The sequence below is a fragment of the Lathyrus oleraceus genome, chromosome 7 (assembly GCF_024323335.1).
Source record: "Lathyrus oleraceus cultivar Zhongwan6 chromosome 7, CAAS_Psat_ZW6_1.0, whole genome shotgun sequence".
Taxonomy (NCBI): Eukaryota; Viridiplantae; Streptophyta; class Magnoliopsida; order Fabales; family Fabaceae; genus Lathyrus; species Lathyrus oleraceus.
In genome coordinates this window covers 178,200,039-178,220,648 of record NC_066585.1, presented here as the reverse complement: position 1 = coordinate 178,220,648, position 20,610 = coordinate 178,200,039, and the positions used below count along the sequence as shown (strand labels likewise).

The window sequence follows — 20,610 nt, the reverse complement described above, 5'->3', positions numbered from 1 at the left end:
GCCCAATATTGAACTGGACAAGGATGACACGGTCTATGCCTTGTGTTCAATATAGACATAAGGGCAAAAGGGTAATTATACACATAAGTATTATCACAAAAGGAATTGTCAGATCACATGACATTTTCGTGTCTTGGGTAGCAGTGATGTGTTGCTAGATACCGCTCACTGTTTATTATGTTAAATGCGTGATTTAATATAATTGCCAACGTCACGAAAATCTACAGGGTCACACACAAAGGACGGATTGATGAGAGATAGAGTAACTAAGGAATACCGTAAGGTACGGTGCCCTTAAGTGAGTTATAGAGCATCATAAGGTACGATGTACTTGAGTAGAATACGAAATATGGTAAGGTACCATGAGCTTAAGTGATTTTGGGCATATTATAAGATATGGGCCAAAATACACTTAAGTGGGCTTTTAGCTTGAAGCCCACACAAGTGGTTCTATAAATAGAACCCTTGTGCAGAAGCAAAAATTTGCGGTTGCATTCTTTTCGTTTTCACTCTCTCTCTCTCTCTCTCTCACTCAAAGCCTTCATTCGTACCAGCTAGCACTGAGATTGAAGGAACCCGTTCGTGTGGACTGAGTAGAGACGTTGTCATCGTTCAACGTTCGTGATCGCTTCGTGGATTTGCATCAAAGGTTTTGATCGTCACAAGAGATCTGCACCAAAGGTTTCAACCGTCACAAGAGGTAAATATTCTATCACTGATCATGACCATTCGTAAGGATCTCTAAAGGAGAAAATTTTAATTTCCGCTGCGCTTTGGGTCGCAATTCTCCTTCAGTTCAAACAAGAAAAAAAGTCAGAAGAAGCAAACATAGCCAAAGGAGATTCTGATGATGAACATGTGCTATTGATGACTTCTGAGTCTGATTGTGCGTCTTTGAAAGACTGGTGGTACATGGACATTGGTTATTCAAATCACCTTACTAGAAATAAGAAATGGTTGGTTGAGTTTGACTCTAGTAAGAGGACAAAGATCAGATGTGTTAATGATAAGTATCTGAATGTTGAAGGAATGAGAAATGTCATAGTAGTTCTGAATAATGGTAAAACTGCATTGATTCGGAATGCGTGGTATGTTCTTGGCATGAAAATAAATTTGATGACTGTATGTCAATTAATTGAGAAAGGATTTTCAGTTACCATGAAAGACAATTGTTAGAAGTTGTATGACTGTAATCAGAAGTTGATTATGAACCCAGAACAAGGAAGGAATAGAACATTCAAAGTGAATGTTAAAACTGCAGATTCTAAATGCCTTAGTGTAACATGTGTTGTGAAGGAAAGTGAGTCGTGGCACAAAATATTTGGTCATCTGAACTTCAGAAGCTCAGGGCATCTGAATTCAAAGAACTTGGTACATGGAATTCCTGAAATTAAGAAGCTAGAGAAGTCATGTAATATATGCATGAGAGGGAAACAACCAAGACTACCATTTTCATTTGAAATTTCTCCAAGAGAAAAGCATGCTGGTGTGGTGCATTCTGCTGTGTGTGTACCATTTCCAGTACCTTCACTTGGAGGGAATAAATATTGTGTCATTTGTTGATGAGTTCACAAGAATAACGTGGGTATCCCTTATAAATTTCAAACACAAGGTGTTTGCTATAGTTAAGAAATTCATAATCAAGGCTGAGAATCAGAGTGGTCAGAAGCTGAAAGTTCTCAGAACTAATGATGGAGGTGAGTGTAACTCTACAAAGTTCAAAAATTTCTGTGAGGACAATGGAATTGAGCATGAGGTGACTGCTTTGTACACTCCTCAACACAATGGTCTTGCTGAAAGAAGAAACCAAATTTTGCTTGATATGACAAGAAGCATGCTGAATGAGAAGAAGCTACCTCATACCTTGTAGGGAGAAGTTGTTGTCACTACAGCATATGTGCTCAACAGGTGTCCAACCAAAAAGGTGAAGAAAATTGTTCCTTTAGAGAAGTGGACTGGAGATAAGCAAAGTGTGAGCCATCTAAAGGTGTTTGGTTTTGTTTGTTACAAACATGTTTCAAATGCTAAGAGAAAGAAGTTGGATGACAGAAGCAGAGTTATGTTGCTTGTAGGGTACCACAGTACATGTGCTTATAAGATCTATTGTCATGTCACTAACAAGGTTGAATTCAGCTGTGATGTTATTGTGAAATAATCAAAAGCATGGGATTGGAAGAAATCTCAATCCAACTCTGGTGTGGTGTTAAGACCTGAGTTAACTTCTGAAGATACTTCAGAATCTGGAGGTTATGAAGATGAGTCAAAATCCGAAGATGATTTTGAAGGTGACTCTGAAGACGAGTCTGACACTGAAGATGAGTCTGACTTTGAAGGTTAATATGATTCTGATCTAGATTCTAATGATGATTCAGACTTTGGTGGAGATCCAGACTCTGAAGGTGGTCATGCCTCTAAAGGTCGTACTTATGAGGTTCCAGCATCTAATACTGTTCCAGCGTCTGAAGAAGACTCTGAACAAGTTCAGAGGCCACAAAGAATCAGAAACTTTGCAAGAAGGTTTGTAGGGTTTGAGATGCTATAAGATATTCAAATAGACTCTGAGGGAGAATTCATTTAGTATGTCATGTTAGTAGACTCTGAACTAGTAAGTGTTGAAAAAACGTTCAAGAAGAAAATGTGGCTGAAGGCCATGAAAGAAGAACTTGAGGCTATAGAAAGAAACAAGACTTGGGAGTTGACTGAGCTTCCAAAGGACAAGAAATCCATCAACATCATATGGGTTTTCAAGGTGAAACTGAAGCCAGATAGATCAATTAGCGAGCACAAAGCAAGGTTGGTAGCAAGAGGTTTTCTACAGAAACCTGGGTTAGACTACTTTGAGGTGTTTTCTCCCTTAGTGAGACATGAGACAATTAGACCGGTGATTGCGATAGCTGCTAACAGGAATTGGCCTCTGATGCATTTGGATTTAAAATCTGCATTTATGAACGGTCCATTACAAGAAGAGGTATACGTGACACAACCTCCTGGATTATGGAAAAGAATCAGGAAGGGGTGGTGTACATGTTACATAAAGCGTTGTATGGACTGAAACAAGCTCCTAGAGCTTGGAGTCGGAAAATTGATTCATTTTTCAAGCTTTAAGGATTCAGAAGGTGTGAGATGGAGTATGGAGTTTATGTTTAGTATACTTCTGAAGGCAATATGATTATAGTGTGTCTCTATATTGATGACATATTGCTAACAAGAAGTTGTTTAGATGAGATTACAAAGTTCAAGAAGGTGTTGATGAATGAGTTTGAGATGATTGATCTGGGAAATATGGTATATTTTATAGGGATAGAGACTCTGTACTCTAATAAGGGTATCGTTTTTCATCAACTGAGCTTCTGAAGAGATTTGAGATGCTGAATTCTAAGACCACGGTCACACCTTCAGAAACAAATCACAATCTGGATTCTGATCCTGGGGGTGATGATGTAGATGCTACAACTTTCAAGCAGTTGGTTGGCTCTCTGAGGTATTTGTGTAAAACCAGACTTGATATTTTCTATACAGTTGGAATGGTTAGTAGGTTCATGAGTAAACCGAAGTGGTCTCATTACCAAGTTGCTGTTAGGATTCGGAGGTATATTAAGGGAACTCTGAAGTATGGAGTTTTGTTCCCATATGGAGAAAAGACTAATTCAGAGTTGATGAGTTACTCAAGATCTGATTGGTCTGGAGACAGAGTTGATAGAAGAAGTACTTCTAGATATTTGTTTAAGTATCTGGGAGGTCATATTTCTTGGTGTTCCAAGAAGCAACCAATTGTCTCTTTGTCAACCTATGAAGATGAATACATTGTTGGTGTTATGGTTGCATGTCAAGTTGTTTGACTTCTGAATTTACTGTAGGATTTGAAGATCAAGGTAAACAAGTCTCTGAAGCTGATGATTGATAACAAGTCTGCAATCAATCTTGCCAAGAACCCAGTGTTGCATGGGAGAAATAAGCATATTAATGTTAGACTATGGCACGGATCTAGAAGGGGGGGTTGAATAGATCCCAATTAAAAACTTGAGTCGGCGCTATCAATTTAAAAGAAAATTGGTTTTAAAAATGTTTTAAGTGCGGAAGCAGCCGAGGAAAATTTTAGTCTAAAACGAACCGTTATTGGAAAACCGGATATGCGTTAAGCTAATGGATTTGAGATAAAATGAAATACTAATCACTACACTATTTGCACACTCAATTGATATATTTCACTAACTAGCAAGCCTAGTTCCAATGATCCAAAATACCAAATTAAACTGGATGTAAACTTAAGACAACTTTGGCTTATGCAAATTCACAAACACTTGGTGTGCATACACTCCAAGAGATATTTGAGTTGAGTAAGTAGTTCAATTTTATCTAGTACAATAAACTATTGTACTTTGTATTCAAACAGCAGTTTTAGTTTCTTACTCAACTTATATCAAAGTTTGGGAAAATTGCTTAAACTAAAATCACTTAATTTTTAAGCTGAAAAACACTTATGCAGAAAATTAAAGAAGACAGAGATTTGATGAGGCAGTTCCCCCGCCGTCCTCGCTTCGGGGTACGTCTGCCCTCAATTCTAAAAATAGAATTGAGATGATTAATTAGATATCACCTGTGAAATTTAATCGTTTATACAAGGATTGCAAAGCATGTAAACAACAAAACTTCCAATGTGTTGAATGATGCTTCCTATCCTTGCTCCTTGATTCAAGATGAATCAAGACCTTCGGTCGTTGATGCTAGACCTCCGATTCCAGCCCCTTTGTTGAAGAATCTTCCGTTCTTCAAACCCTCGGCCCGACTGATCTCAAACACAACGAGTCGAACCCGAATCCTTCACTTCAATGCCACCGAATCCGCTACTAGACTGATGAAGACTTCCTCTTCTCAATCACCTTCGCTCGGCTGAATATTGATGAAGCGATTCGTGCAAAAACCCCCAAACACAAACCCGTATTGGAGGACAAAACCCTAACGGTTTTATTCAAGAAAGAACCAGCCACAAGCTTCAACCCGAACTGGATTCTTCGATCACAGCTTCGAACCTTATCACCTTTGCTCGATCACGAACCACATCAAAAGTAATTGTTTGCAGATGATGAGTTGTGAAATGTTGAAGATGAAGATGATGAGTCTTGGACACCTTTTTCACTCTTTCTTGTTTCCTTGAACACTTGAACTCAATTAGCAAATGTTAGTTAATAAAAGTGTTTTAACTTCTATATATAGTAACAGACAAAACCAATTAAAAATAACAGAATTTCAAACAGTGGAAATAACTCAGAAAACTGAGTTTACGCACGAGCGGTCGACCATAGGTCGGCGTGCACTGAGCCGTGAGTGATGCGCCGACCCCTATGGTCGACTCATGGTTCCATGCGCTGACCCAGGATTACTTCATTAAGCCATGCGCTGACTTCTGGTCGACGCAAGGAGTTTTTGCGCTGACCCGTGAGTTATGCGCCGACCCTTATGGTCGACGCAAAGGAGCATGCGCTGACCAATCTCAGTTTTGCTGAGCTTTGCGCTGACCCGTGAGCTTTGACCTGACCCCTATGGTCGACTCAAGGCCTTCAAATCTGCATAAAACTGTGTTTTGTGATTTTCATGCATTTCGTCATGATTACACTTTGTCCACATATGTTTTTGATCATTATAATAGGTTTAGACAAACGTAGAAAAGGATATGGTGGGTAATGTGTTTCATTTGTTTGTAGACGTGCATGATGGTCTTTTGTCATCATCGAAACTTGCGATCGTATGTTGTCTGACTCTTTGTCTTTACAATAGAGGTACAAGATTAAAGTCTTATATGGAATAAGGTAAAACAGCAGATTACAGTGCCCGTTCCGAAATATCGAGAATGCCAAGTTCTCGGCGGATATGAAAGAAAGGTTCAGTGGCTAGCGGCTTTGTGAAAATGTCCGCTAGTTGATTTTCAGTATTGACATGTTCAAACACAATGTCACCTTTCTCTACATGATCCCGAAGAAAGTGGTGTCGTATTTCGATATGTTTGGTGCGAGAATGTAGCACAGGATTCTTGGTTAGGTTAATGGCACTTGTATTGTCACAAAAAATGGAAATCTGTTCAAGTTTGAGGTTAAAATCTAATAGTTGTTGCTTAATCCATAGGATTTGGGCACAACAACTACCGGCGGCAACGTATTCCGCTTCGGCGGTTGACAACGCAACAGAAACCTGTTTCTTGCTATGCCAACTGACTAAAGAGTTTGAAAATAAGTGACAAGTGCCACTGGTGCTCTTCCTATCCGATTTGCAACCGGCAAAGTCGGAATCGGAAAAACCTACCAATGAACAATCATTACCTTTGGAATACCATAGTCCATACTTCGGAGTACCGGATAGGTATCGAAGTATTCGTTTGACGGCTTTTAAATGGGATTCCTTGGGACATGATTGATATCTTGCGCACATGCATACGCTAAACATAATATCGGGACGAGAAGCAGTAAGATAAAGGAGTGAACCAATCATACCTCTATACCGTTTTACATCTACTTCCTTACCGTCTTCATCTTTGTTCAAGTTTGTACACGTAGGCATGGGGGTGTCTATGGCCTTAGCTTTTGCCATGTCAAATCTCTTGATAAGGTCCAAACAGTACTTTGTCTGGCTCACGAAAGTTCCTTCTTTGAGCTGTTTGATTTGCAGACCGAGAAAGTATGTGAGCTCCCCCATCATACTCATCTCGAATTCGCCCTGCATAAGGTCAGAAAACTCTCTCACAAGATTCATGTTAGTAGATCCAAATATGATATCATCTACATAAATTTGCACTAATATCAAGTGCTTTCCTTGAAGTTTAATGAAGAGGGTTGTGTCAACCTTTCCTCTTGAGTATTTTTGATCGAGTAAGAATTTGCTTAGTCTCTCATACCAAGCTCTAGGAGCTTGTTTGAGGCCATACAAAGCTCTTTTTAGTTTATAGACATGATCAGGATACTCATAGGATTCAAAACCCGGAGGTTGTGCGACATAAACCTCTTCATTTATGTGACCGTTAAGGAATGCACTCTTGACATCCATTTGGAATAGCTTAAAGTCTTTCGCACAAGCGAAAGCAAGGAGAAGGCGTATAGCCTCGAGTCGGGCAACCGGCGCATAAGTTTCCTCATAGTCGATGCCTTCCTCTTGGTTATACCCTTGCGCGACTAAACGCGCCTTATTACGGGTTATTACCCCGTTTTCGTCCAGCTTGTTCCTAAACACCCATCGGGTGCCGATTACTCGATGATCTCGCGGAGGAGGGACGAGGTCCCAAACCTCATTTCTGGTGAACTGATTAAGTTCCTCCTGCATTGATAAAAACCAGTGTTCATCGAGTAGGGCTTCTTTAGGGTTTTTAGGTTCTATCTGCGAAACGAAAGCGAAGTGATAACAGAAGTTACTTAGCTTAGATCGAGTTGTTACACCCTTTGATATGTCCCCGAGAATGTTGTCTATTGGATGGTCTTTGGAAGACTTCCAAGCTTGAGGAAGATCATCGTTTGAAGACGGATGAACTACCTCGGTTTCCTCATGGTGTACATCTTTGTCCTCCTCAATTTTGACTATGTCGGGTTGATCAATCCCCGGCTCGCCACCTTTGAGTATGTCTTCAGTAAATGTACCTGCACCATGTAAAACACTACCCTTTCCGACATTTCTCGGATTGGATTCATCAAAAGTGACATGTACAGACTCTTCTACAGTAAGTAATCGCTTGTTGTATATTCTATATGCTTTGCTAGATTGGGAGTATCCGAGGAAGATACCTTCGTCGGCCTTGGAATCGAATTTCCCTAAGTTTTCCTTTCCATTGTTCAATACAAAACATTTGCAACCAAAGACATGTAAGTGAGAAACATTTGGCTTTCGCCCTTTTAAAAGTTCATACGGTGTTTTGTTTAGAATGGGGCGAATGAGCACCCTATTCAGAACGTAACAAGCCGTACTAATGGCGTCAGCCCAAAAATATTTCGGTAAGCCACTTTCATTGATCATTGTTCTTCCTAATTCTTCCAAAATTCGATTTTTACGCTCCACAACCCCATTTTGTTGAGGAGTACGTGGAGTGGAGAAGTTGTGATCAATACCATGGTTACCGCAATATTCTTCAAATAAGTGATTTTCAAATTCACCTCCATGATCGCTTCTAATTGCAACAATGTTTGTATTTAGTTTATTTTGGGAAAGCTTAGCAAATCGTTCAAAGGCGGTGAATGTGTCACTCTTACTTACTAAGAAAATAGTCCAACAAAATCGAGAAAAGTCATCCATTATTACGAAACCGTAATAGTTTCCTCCTAGACTTTTAATCCTAGATGGCCCAAATAAATCCATCTGGAGAAGCTCGAGAGGTCTCGTTGTTGAAACGATATTTTTGGATTTAAAAGAGATCCTCGTTTGCTTCCCCTTTTGACAAGCATCACAAAGATGATCCTTGGTGAACTTAATTTTGGGAAGACCTAGGACTAGATCTTTTGAGACTACTTTGTTGAGTAAGTCAAAGTTAACATGTGCTAAACGCCTATGCCATAACCATGAATCTTCACTCATTGTTACAAGGCATTTATCACTTGTTAACGATACTTCATTTAAGTCAAGCATATAGACATTGTTCACACGAAGACCATTAAACATGCTCTTCTTATCATCATTATGTACAATTTTGCAACAATCTTTTGAAAACGATACATTGTATCCTTTGTCACATAATTGACTGATGCTAAGTAGATTGTGTTTAAGACCTTCGACAAGCAAAACATCAGAAATAGTAGTAGAGGAGGGATTACCTACACTACCTTTACCAAGTATTGCTCCACGGTTGTTGTCACCATAAGTTACATATCCCTTCTTCTTAGCCACAAAGTCAATGAAGAGAGATATGTCACCTGTCATGTGCCTTGAGCATCCACTGTCGAGAAACCATCTTCTCTCGGTAGTCTCGAGGCATTGTACCTGTGACAAGATAATTAACAAGAGAAGGTACCCAATTGCTTATTGGGTCCTGAGTGGTGAGGAACGAAATGGTTGCATTTGGGCATCCATTGATAAATGCCTTTAGGAACTAAAAACCTCATAAATCTACATTTAGCAATGGAATGACCTTTCTTGCAACAATAGAGACAAGAGAAAGTTACATTTGGATTGCTTTTGCTATCTTCATCTTTTATAACATATTTATATTTTTGATATGGATTAACCATACTTTTTCGAAAATTAGATTTGTTGATAGCAAAAGTAATCTTGGGCTCAAGAGCCTTGTCAAGTTTGGCTTTTAGGTTTCTTACTTCACCTTGCCAAATGTAACAAGTATCACACCCAAAGTTCATCATTCTACTTTTAAGGTCCTCATAACTTGTTTTTGTGCTTTCCACTATGGAAGCTTTAAGAGCCTCAAGTTTCCGTTCGGATTCTTGAATTTTATGTTCCAAATGAGAAAAAAATTTCTTATTTGAGGCAAGCCTTTTAAAGGCTTCTTTTGCTTCATAGTGTAAAGTATCAAAAGCAGTTTGCAATTCATTATGAGACATACTAGAGGATTTTTCATATTTAGCATGTCGTACCTGTTTCTTTTTGTTCTTTTGATGAGCAGAAAGACATAGATTTGCATTTTCATCTTCATCACTAGAACTTTCATCATTGGAGGAGTCGCTATTGCTTTCCCAAGCGATGTATGCTCTCCTTGGCTTTGATGGTTTCTTGTGTGATTTGTATGAATCTTTTTCTTTTGTCTTTTTGTTCATCGGACAGTCCGGTTTGTAGTGACCCGGCTTTCCACACTTATAGCACGACCCTCTAGTTGTTTTTCCTTTTGAGTCATCATTTTTAGAGAACCTAGATTACTTCCGGAAGTTTACCAAGTTCTTCTCGGAATGTTGGATGTCGTTCTTTCTCACGTAACGGTTGTAGCGTTTGACGAACATCCCCATATCTTCACTCTTGTCCTCTTCTTCTTCGTCACTCGATGAATAATCACTTTGCTCTTTTGCTTGAGACTTTGAGGAGGAAGTCTTTAGAGCTATTGATTTCTTTTCACTCACCTTTGCTTTGTCTTTCTTGTCTTTCTTTTCGTGTTGTTCCAGGCTTAAGAGAACTTGTTCGTGCTCTTGTAGTTTACCGAACAATGTTGTCAAGTCCAATGTGGTAAGATCATTTGCCTCTTTTATGGCGGTCACTTTCGGCTGCCATTCCCTGTTAAGACATCTTAAGATCTTATTAGTAGCAATATCATTGGAAACAGGCCTACCAAGTGAATGTAATCGATTGATGAGATGAGTGAATCTCTTTTGCATGTCGGCAATGGTTTCCCCTTGCTCCATGAAAAAGAGATCAAACTCTTGTGTTAGTGTATTGATTCTAGCCAATTTAACATCATTTGTCCCCTCATGGGCAATTTGTAGTGAATCCCACATGGCCTTAGCAGTAGGACAATGGGATACACGATAGTATTCATCTACACCTAATGAGGAGATTAGGATATTTTTGGCTTTCCAATCATAATTGTATTTCTTTTCATCATCATCGGTCCATTGTGCTTCGGGCTTAGGCACAACTTCGTTGTTCTCATTGGTCATGGTTATTTGAATTGGACCATTGAGAATAACATTCCATATTTTTCTATCTATGGAATTTATGTGCACCCGCATACAGTCTTTCCAATAACTATAATTTTCACCATTGAAAACGGGAGCTCTATTGTAAGCCCCTTTAGGTTCGTTAGCCATTTTCTATCAACGTTGTATTTTGAAGCACGGAGTGAACCGGAGCTCCTGATACCACTTGTTAGACTATGGCACGGATCTAGAAGGGGGGGTTGAATAGATCCCAATTAAAAACTTGAGTCGGCGCTATCAATTTAAAAGAAAATTGGTTTTAAAAATGTTTTAAGTGCGGAAGCAGCCGAGGAAAATTTTAGTCTAAAACGAACCGTTATTGGAAAACCGGATATGCGTTAAGCTAATGGATTTGAGATAAAATGAAATACTAATCACTACACTATTTGCACACTCAATTGATATATTTCACTAACTAGCAAGCCTAGTTCCAATGATCCAAAATACCAAATTAAACTGGATGTAAACTTAAGACAACTTTGGCTTATGCAAATTCACAAACACTTGGTGTGCATACACTCCAAGAGATATTTGAGTTGAGTAAGTAGTTCAATTTTATCTAGTACAATAAACTATTGTACTTTGTATTCAAACAGCAGTTTTAGTTTCTTACTCAACTTATATCAAAGTTTGGGAAAATTGCTTAAACTAAAATCACTTAATTTTTAAGCTGAAAAACACTTATGCAGAAAATTAAAGAAGACAGAGATTTGATGAGGCAGTTCCCCCGCCGTCCTCGCTTCGGGTACGTCTGCCCTCAATTCTAAAAATAGAATTGAGATGATTAATTAGATATCACCTGTGAAATTTAATCGTTTATACAAGGATTGCAAAGCATGTAAACAACAGAACTTCCAATGTGTTGAATGATGCTTCCTATCCTTGCTCCTTGATTCAAGATGAATCAAGACCTTCGGTCGTTGATGCTAGACCTCCGATTCCAGCCCCTTTGTTGAAGAATCTTCCGTTCTTCAAACCCTCGGCCCGACTGATCTCAAACACAACGAGTCGAACCCGAATCCTTCACTTCAATGCCACCGAATCCGCTACTAGACTGATGAAGACTTCCTCTTCTCAATCACCTTCGCTCGGCTGAATATTGATGAAGCGATTCGTGCAAAAACCCCCAAACACAAACCCGTATTGGAGGACAAAACCCTAACGGTTTTATTCAAGAAAGAACCAGCCACAAGCTTCAACCCGAACTGGATTCTTCGATCACAGCTTCGAACCTTATCACCTTTGCTCGATCACGAACCACATCAAAAGTAATTGTTTGCAGATGATGAGTTGTGAAATGTTGAAGATGAAGATGATGAGTCTTGGACACCTTTTTCACTCTTTCTTGTTTCCTTGAACACTTGAACTCAATTAGCAAATGTTAGTTAATAAAAGTGTTTTAACTTCTATATATAGTAACAGACAAAACCAATTAAAAATAACAGAATTTCAAACAGTGGAAATAACTCAGAAAACTGAGTTTACGCACGAGCGGTCGACCATAGGTCGGCGTGCACTGAGCCGTGAGTGATGCGCCGACCCCTATGGTCGACTCATGGTTCCATGCGCTGACCCAGGATTACTTCATTAAGCCATGCGCTGACTTCTGGTCGACGCAAGGAGTTTTTGCGCTGACCCGTGAGTTATGCGCCGACCCTTATGGTCGACGCAAAGGAGCATGCGCTGACCAATCTCAGTTTTGCTGAGCTTTGCGCTGACCCGTGAGCTTTGACCTGACCCCTATGGTCGACTCAAGGCCTTCAAATCTGCATAAAACTGTGTTTTGTGATTTTCATGCATTTCGTCATGATTACACTTTGTCCACATATGTTTTTGATCATTATAATAGGTTTAGACAAACGTAGAAAAGGATATGGTGGGTAATGTGTTTCATTTGTTTGTAGACGTGCATGATGGTCTTTTGTCATCATCGAAACTTGCGATCGTATGTTGTCTGACTCTTTGTCTTTACAATTAAGACTAAGTTTCATTTTATGAGAAGCCATGCTCATAATGGAGTGCTAGAAGTTATTCACTATAGCATCCAGAAGCAGTTGGCAGATGTTTTGACGAAAGCGGTCAAGACTAATTTCTCCACTTAATGGATGAAATTGGTGTTGTTAGTTTTGATTAGCAGAATATGAATTAAGAGATGGTGTTAGAAGTAATTCATATTCAATAGTAGTAGTATTAGTTTTGTTAAGCTTAACCTAGCTAGTGTAGGTTAGCATTTTTCCTACGTGACATTATTGTTGTGTATATAACAAGTGTAGTTGTCAACAGTAGTGGGTGTGCGTAACCATTTGTTGTAACCCTTTTGGAAGAGTAGTGGAAGTTTTTTATTTCAATTCTCTCTTTTATCTCTCTTTTTCCATCTTCATCTTCTTCACCTTGTGCACCAACAGTTATCACCCAACTCAATGAATTTTGCGTAATCGGTTATGAGCCTGCAGTAACTGATTACCATTGTCAAATTTTGTTTTTTTGATTAAGTTGGTTAGATCTAATGTTGTGTAATGATTTATAAATACTTAATTTTTGGTTGCTGTTAAAAATATTTGTATATAAAATTGTCTCACATTGACTATAGCATATAATTAGTTGCAATCTCTCTACATATAATACAGTCTCTGTAGTGCCTTTTAAACACACGGTTTATTCAAACGTCTCTCACTCTCTTATACTTCAATATGGTATCTAGAGCTTGTTGAGATTCAATTGTTCGTCGTGTTTTACCTGGTTGATCCACTGCCTTACGATGAGAAAAAAATTTAGTGTACACATTTTGGTCATCACCATACCGCCGCTTTTTCGGTTATAATCGGCACTTCCGCCGCTCCTGACGTTCTTACGGCAAGATACCTATACCGCCGAAATTTACTCTTCCAGATCAGCAAGTCCTCAAAATCTCACTACTGCTCGCCTTCTTACGCGCCTTCACGCACACTTCTCCTTCAGTGTGTGAACGTCACACGCCACCACTCCAACAATGCGAGATAACACGTCTGGCAGCCCCTCTCGTACTGGTTTCCATCGTCAGTGTCATCGTCCTGCCCTCTTTCCCTTTTTGTACTTAGTTTTCTATTTCGAGCCATAAACTCTCATGGGAGACACCAATTCCATGACATTTACTAAGGATCTGCTTATCCCGTATGAGAGACTAATCGGGACATCCACTGAATCATTTGTGCTTGCCTTCCACTACCATGTTCGTGGTGGACAAAACGGAGGATGTAGTGGCCAATATCATAATAGTCGTTGTAACTACTACAATCGTTACGGCCATATTGAAACTGAATGTCGTACAAAGGCAAGAGAACAACAACGACAACCTAGGCTTGTTGCTGCCACTTAACCAACTATCACCAAAGAAGTTATTACTCCAGTTGCTGATTATAATGAGTTCATTCAGTTCAAAGCATCTCATCAACCATCACCTTCTTCCATCGTTGCTTAGTCCGGTAATCATGTAGCATTTGTCTCTAAATCCTTCTTCCTTGGTCCTTGGATCCTTGACTTTGGTGCCTCTGATCATATGACTGATAATAAATTTCTTTTATCTCACTTATATTATTTTGATTCTTTGTCTTCTGTCACTGTGGCGGATGGCTCTAAAATCAAACTTCAAGGCATTGGTCAGGCACACCCACTTTCAAACTTGTCTTTAGATTTTGTGCTCTATATTCCTGGTTGTCCTTTCAATCCAAGATCAGTTAAAAAGCTCACTCTTACTCTTAATTAATCAGTTATGTTTATTGATAAATTTGTTTATGTCCAGGATCGACATACATGACGGATGATTGGAACAGGGAGGGAGTTAACAGGATTAAATCATATATCATCACTGGCGGCATGTGTTTCTATTGCTTCTCAAAGTCTTACACATCAACGTTTAGGTCACCCTAGCCTTAATAAAAATTCGTCTTTTAGTTCCTAGTTTTTCTAAGCTTTCATCATTTAAGTGTCAGTCATGTCAATTAGGTAAACATACTCGTCAAACCTATTCTCAACGAGTAAATAAAAGTGTTGTGTCACCTTTTTCTTTAGTTCATTTTGATATTTAGGGTCCTAGTCATTTCAAGTCAACTTTAGGATATTATTTTTTCGTAACCTTCATGGACGATTTTTCACGATGTACTTGGTTATTTTTTATGAAAAACCATTCAGATGTCTTCCATATATTCCAAGAATTTTATGTCAAAATTAAAAATCAGTTTGACACTTCCATTAAAATTTTATGCACTGATAATGCTCGTGAATATATGTCATCCTAGTTTCAATCTTGTTTAACACCATATGGTATTATTCATCAATCATCATGTGCTCACACACCATAACAAAATGGTGTCGTTGAGCAGAAAAATCGTCATTTAGTTGAAACTGCACAGACTCTTTTACTTTACCACAATGTCCCTTCTCGTTTTGGGTGATGCTCTTCTAACAACTTATCACTTTATCAACTGAATTCCTTCATCGGTCCCTCAAGATCAAATTACATACACTATCTAGAACCCATAATATGGTTTCTAGCACACTCCTCTCCACATCTTTGGTTACACATGCTTTGTTCATGACCTCAGTCCAGGTAAAGACAAACTTTCTGTCAAAGCTCTCAAATGTATCTTTCTAGGCTACTCATGTATACAAAAAGGATATCGTTGTTTTTGTTCCCAACTTCAATGATACATTGTTTCCTCTGATGTCACATTCTTTAAAACCATGTCATTTTCTATGGCTTTGTGTTACCTGATGAGAATGGTACTTAAGATGATCGAGATATCCCTTACATCATTCCCACACCCATTACACCTCTATTACAGATCTACTAGCAATAGACACCCCTTTCATCGGAGGTTAGAGATGATATTGATCCACCAACACCATCTCCTAATCTAACTGCTCCTCCAGTTACGTCACCTGCACTTACCTTCCAGTATAATTATGAAAAGGTATTTGATATCTTCATCCTAATCCTAAATATAATTGTGTTTTAAATTATATATGTCTCTCTACTTCCTATGTCTCTTTTGTGTCTACTTTGGATTCTGTGTTTATTCCTAAGTTTACAGGTAAAGCTATGACTAATCCCAATTGGCTTCATACGATGGTGGAATAAATGGTTGCATTACATTCAAATAAAACTTGGGACATTGTTACTTTACCTAAAAAAACTACAAGGGGGTGCCAATGGGTTTATACAGTGAAGCTTGGACCATATGGTCAGATCGGTCATTTCAAAGCCCGTTTGGTAGCCAAAGGATATACATAAACATTTGGTCTTGATTATGGTAACACTTTTTCTCCGGTAACCAAGATTTGTTCAGTATGTCTCTTTCTTGCAATGGATGTTATTCATCATTTGCCGCTACATCAGTTGGACATTAAATATGCCTTTTTACACAGAGAATTGGAGGAAGAATTTTATATGGATCAACCTCTAGGTTTTATTATTCCTGTCAATTCTAAACTTGTTTTTCGGCTTCGTCGTTCTCTTTAAGGGATGAAACAAACCCCACGTGCTTGGTTTGGTCGCTTTAGCTCTGCCTTGATATAGTTCGGTATGACTAGATGTGAAGAAAATCACTTTGTTTTCTTTCTTCATTCCTCCACCGGTCAGTGCATCTTCCTTGTGGTCTACGTTGATGCCATTGTTATCACTGGAGACGAAACTGAGGGTATCCAGCGACTCAAAACTCATCTTTTAAAAAACTTTCGGACAAAAGATTTGAGTCCACTCAGATACTTCTTAGGCATTGAAGTTTCCCAGTCCTCATTCGACATTACAATCAACCATCGCATGTATACCTTAGACATTCTCAATGAAACTGGTATGCTTGATTGTCGTCCTGTTGATACTCTTATGGACCCCCAAAATATATCTTCTTCCGGGTCAGGGGGAGCCATTGAATGACCTGAGAAGATATTGACAGCTTGTTGGAAGACTCAACTATCTTATAGTCACCAGATCGGATATTACATTTATGGTGAGCATTGTGAGCCAATTTCTGAACGCTCCTTGTGAGTCATTGTGACGTAATCATTCAAATTATTAGATATATAAAGAACACACCAGAAAGAGGAATATTATATTAAGATAAGGGTGATGCTAAAGTAATTTTCTACTGAGATGCAGACTGGGCCGGATCACCGTCGAATAGGAGATCCACATTCGGATATTGTGTTCTGATTGGAGGTAATATGATCTCATGTAGAAGCAAGAAACAAAATACAATTGCACTATCTAGTGTTGAAGCTAAATATCGTGTTATGGCAGCAACCTCAAAGGAGCTTGCATGACTGAAAAATTTACTCTTAGAACCTAGGATAGGAGATCTTTATAACATAAAACTCATATGCGATAATCAAGCAGCACTCCACATTGCATCTAATTCGGTTTTCCATGAAGGTACTATCAGGAGAAATCACCATAAATTTTGTAAAATCTAAAAACCAATTAGCCGATATGTTTACAAAGTCTCTTAGGGATTCTTGAGTGGATTACACTTGTAACACGCTCTACTCATATGACATATATAATCCTACTTGAGGGGGAGTGTTAAGAATATTTATATATAAAATAGTCTAACATCGACTATAGCATGTGATTAGTTGTAATATATATATATATATATATATATATATATATATATATATATATATATATATATATATATATATCTATATATATATATATATATATATATATATATAGAGAGAGAGAGAGAGAGAGAGAGAGAGAGAGAGAGAGAGAGAGAGAGAGAGAGAGAGAGAGAGAGAGAGAGAGAGAGAGAGAGAGAAAGAGAGAGAGAGAGAGAGAGAGAGAGAGAGAGAGAGAGAGAGAAAGAGAGAGAGAGAGAGTGATAACGCGAAAACACATCAGATATTTGCCTTGATTTACACTCAAAAATCATACCATTTTAATTAATATCCCGATTATTCCGCAAGTATTTGAGTTGTTTTTGCATGTATTTAAATCTCCAAGCATTAATGAGCAAAATGAAGAAAAGGAAGAAACAGATGAGAAAGCACAGGAAAAAACAGAATGCAGAATTTATTGATGTGACGACCGTCACAGATTCATGACGCTCGTCACGACCCAACCTGTGATGACCGTCACAGGCCCATGACGAGCGTCACGCGGCCAGAATATGCGCTTTGAAACAGTCAATCACAGGCACCCAAACGTGCCTAAATTCTCTCCAACAACTTGACTCCCACAGATTCCTCATTCAAACCAAGTCTTCCTTAAAAATCTCAACCACCAAGACCTAAAAGAGCACTATATAAAGGACCAAAATGGGAAAAATTGGGAACGCCTACATTTACACTTACGCTCTGCAATTAATTTTTACAGCTTTCTAGCTTTTAGTTTATTTTCTTTTCAGCAACTTTGTTTCCGTTGCCTTAGTTTATTCGCCATTCTTTTTAGAATTTCCTTTTTCCCTTTTCCTTCCCGTTTTCCAGTTAGCCACAGTAGTAGTTTCCTACACAGGGGAACTACTACGCTTTATTTAATTTTAGTAAACAATTTGTATTGAAGAAGCAGAAGCCTACCGACTTGTGGAGGACTGCTCAAGTACTCCGAGATTCGCTATACTCTGTTACTTCGATTGCCAGGTTTTTATTGAATTATTATTGTTATTGCCCAATTATTATTATAATTATGTTTGCCGCAATGTTGATCTGTTTATGCGATGTGTTTGTCTTATTTAACATGTCCAGCTAAATTACCGGTATCGGTATGTAGCAATTTAATTAGATGGGATTTAATACTAATCGGTGAAAACTCTTTTTCTCAAACAATCTTTTAGGCTGAAGTTTTTAATTTAAATTTAATTAACTTTTTCACAAAAGCGTGAGAAGCTATTTAATACGGTTTTGCCATGAGGGTGGGAAATTAACTAAGGTGAGAACCAGCAATCGCGAGAGCGTGAGGCTCGAGCTGGATAGTAAAAATTAGGCATTGAGTTTAAAAACAGCGAGAGCACTTTAAAAGCAATTAGAACTTATTTATTTTCAAAAAGTAATTTTAACTTCAAATGGGACAGCGAGAGCGTACATTCTGACTTAAAGCTATAGGCCGAATCAACAATCACGAGAGTGTGAGATAAAGGTTTTTAAGTAAATATTTTCTACTAAGAGATATTTGGCATTTAAACTATTCACCGGTGACTTATCGAATCCCTGACAATTAATGCGCTGCATACTGATTCCTTCCATCAATTATTTCTTAAAACTAAGTTTCCCTTAGATTTACTATTTTACTCCCAAACTGCTACTAATCATTCCCTTAGCTAAACATAGTGACGTTAGTAACACTAGTTTGACCATAGGTCCCTGTGGGATCGATATCTTTTAAAACTAAAGCGACTGGACTGTGCACTTGCAATCAAGTACCCGACAGACTATATTTTATATATAGTCAGACGAAGCATCAAGTTTTTGGCGCCGTTGCCGGGGACCTGTTTTAGTCGAATAGTGAGATTCTTTCGTTGCACGGTATAGGCTAAGGTATAAATAAAAACTAATCTTCTCTCCCTTCTTTCCCTGATTGTATGCCAAGTACTCGCTCACAAGGCGATAACTTAGCACCACCAGTCCCAGAATTAGAGCGTTTCTTATACGTAAGACGACGAATACATGAATATCAACAAAAGTACGATATTCCCGATACTTTCTTTCCTACTAAACAAGAAGAAAAACCAACCATGGCTGAAGAAGGACCACAAAATCGTCCTCTTAAATTCTACGCTACCCCGTCCCAACAAGAACCTCACAACAGCATTGCTGCCCCCGCCATAAATCGAAACAATTTCGAGCTTAAACCCTCACTATTATCAGTCGTCCAACAACATCAATTTGCTTGAAATCCTACGGACAATCCTAATGAACACCTGACCAAGTTTGTGCAGTACGCAGATACTGTAAAGGCGAATGGTGTATCTCAAGACGCGATAAGACTGTGCCTCTTTCCTTTCTCACTAAGAGACAGAGCTTGGGCTTGGTTGCAACCCTTGCCCTCCAACTCAATTACAACATGGGAAGAACTGAAGAACGTCTTCTTATCCCTATATTTTCCGCCGAGCAAAATTGTTATGCTGAGAGCTCAGATCAATGGATTTCGACAAAAAGATGTGGAATCTCTCTACGAATCGTGGGAGAGATACAAGGACATGATGAGGATATGTCCACATCACGGTCTCGAAGACTGGGTGATCATTCACATATTTTATAATGGGCTTCTGTATAACACAAGACTTACAGTAGACGTTGTCGCGGGCGGTGCACTTATGGATAAGCCATACAACGAAGCTTATCAACTCATTGAAAACATGGCCCAAAACCATTGCCAATGGGGAGGTGAAAGAACTCTAGTGGAAAAGTCCTAGACAAAGGGTGGAATGCACAAAATCAGTAAGCTTGACCATGTTCATGCAAAGGTAGATGCCCTTGTTCAAAAATTAGATAACTTAACCATACCATCCGCAGCCACCGTGGCTGCTGTAACTCCAAATTGTGAGTTATGTGGAAACCCTAGACACACTGCACAAGAATGTCAAATATTAGCAGGAGTCCCAACCGATCAAGTAAACTACACACAAGGAAATCCCTATTCGAATACCTACAACCCAGGGTGGAAAAACCATCGTAATTTCTCGTATAAGAATAACAATGCCCTGTATACACCTCGCCAAGCACCAGCTGTTCCGCCTGGATATCAAAAGCCAGCTAATAATGCTCCTAACATGCCTAGGAAGTCAAATCTAGAATTGATGATGGAAAGCTTCATAGCTACCCAAGCTCAAACGAACAAAGACTTCTTGAACCAAAACATACATACTAGCGAGCAACTTAAACAACTAGCGAGCAAAGTAGACGCCTTAGCCACCCACAATAAAATGCTTGAAACAGAGATTTCACAGTGGCTCAACATCAAGAATCTACAATCGCTCCAGCTGGAACATTTCCTGGACAGCCGCAACCCAATCCAAAAGGACATGCA

General features: G+C 38.8%; 1 non-coding gene across 1 annotated transcript; it reads right to left on the bottom strand.

The window, feature by feature from the left end:
• Positions 1-19,702: 19,702 nt before the first annotated feature.
• On the bottom strand, positions 19,703-19,809 carry LOC127109858 (small nucleolar RNA R71). The gene has a single exon (XR_007797106.1). It is a non-coding gene; the product is annotated as a small nucleolar RNA R71 (small nucleolar RNA).
• Between the last annotated feature and the right edge of the window lie 801 nt (positions 19,810-20,610).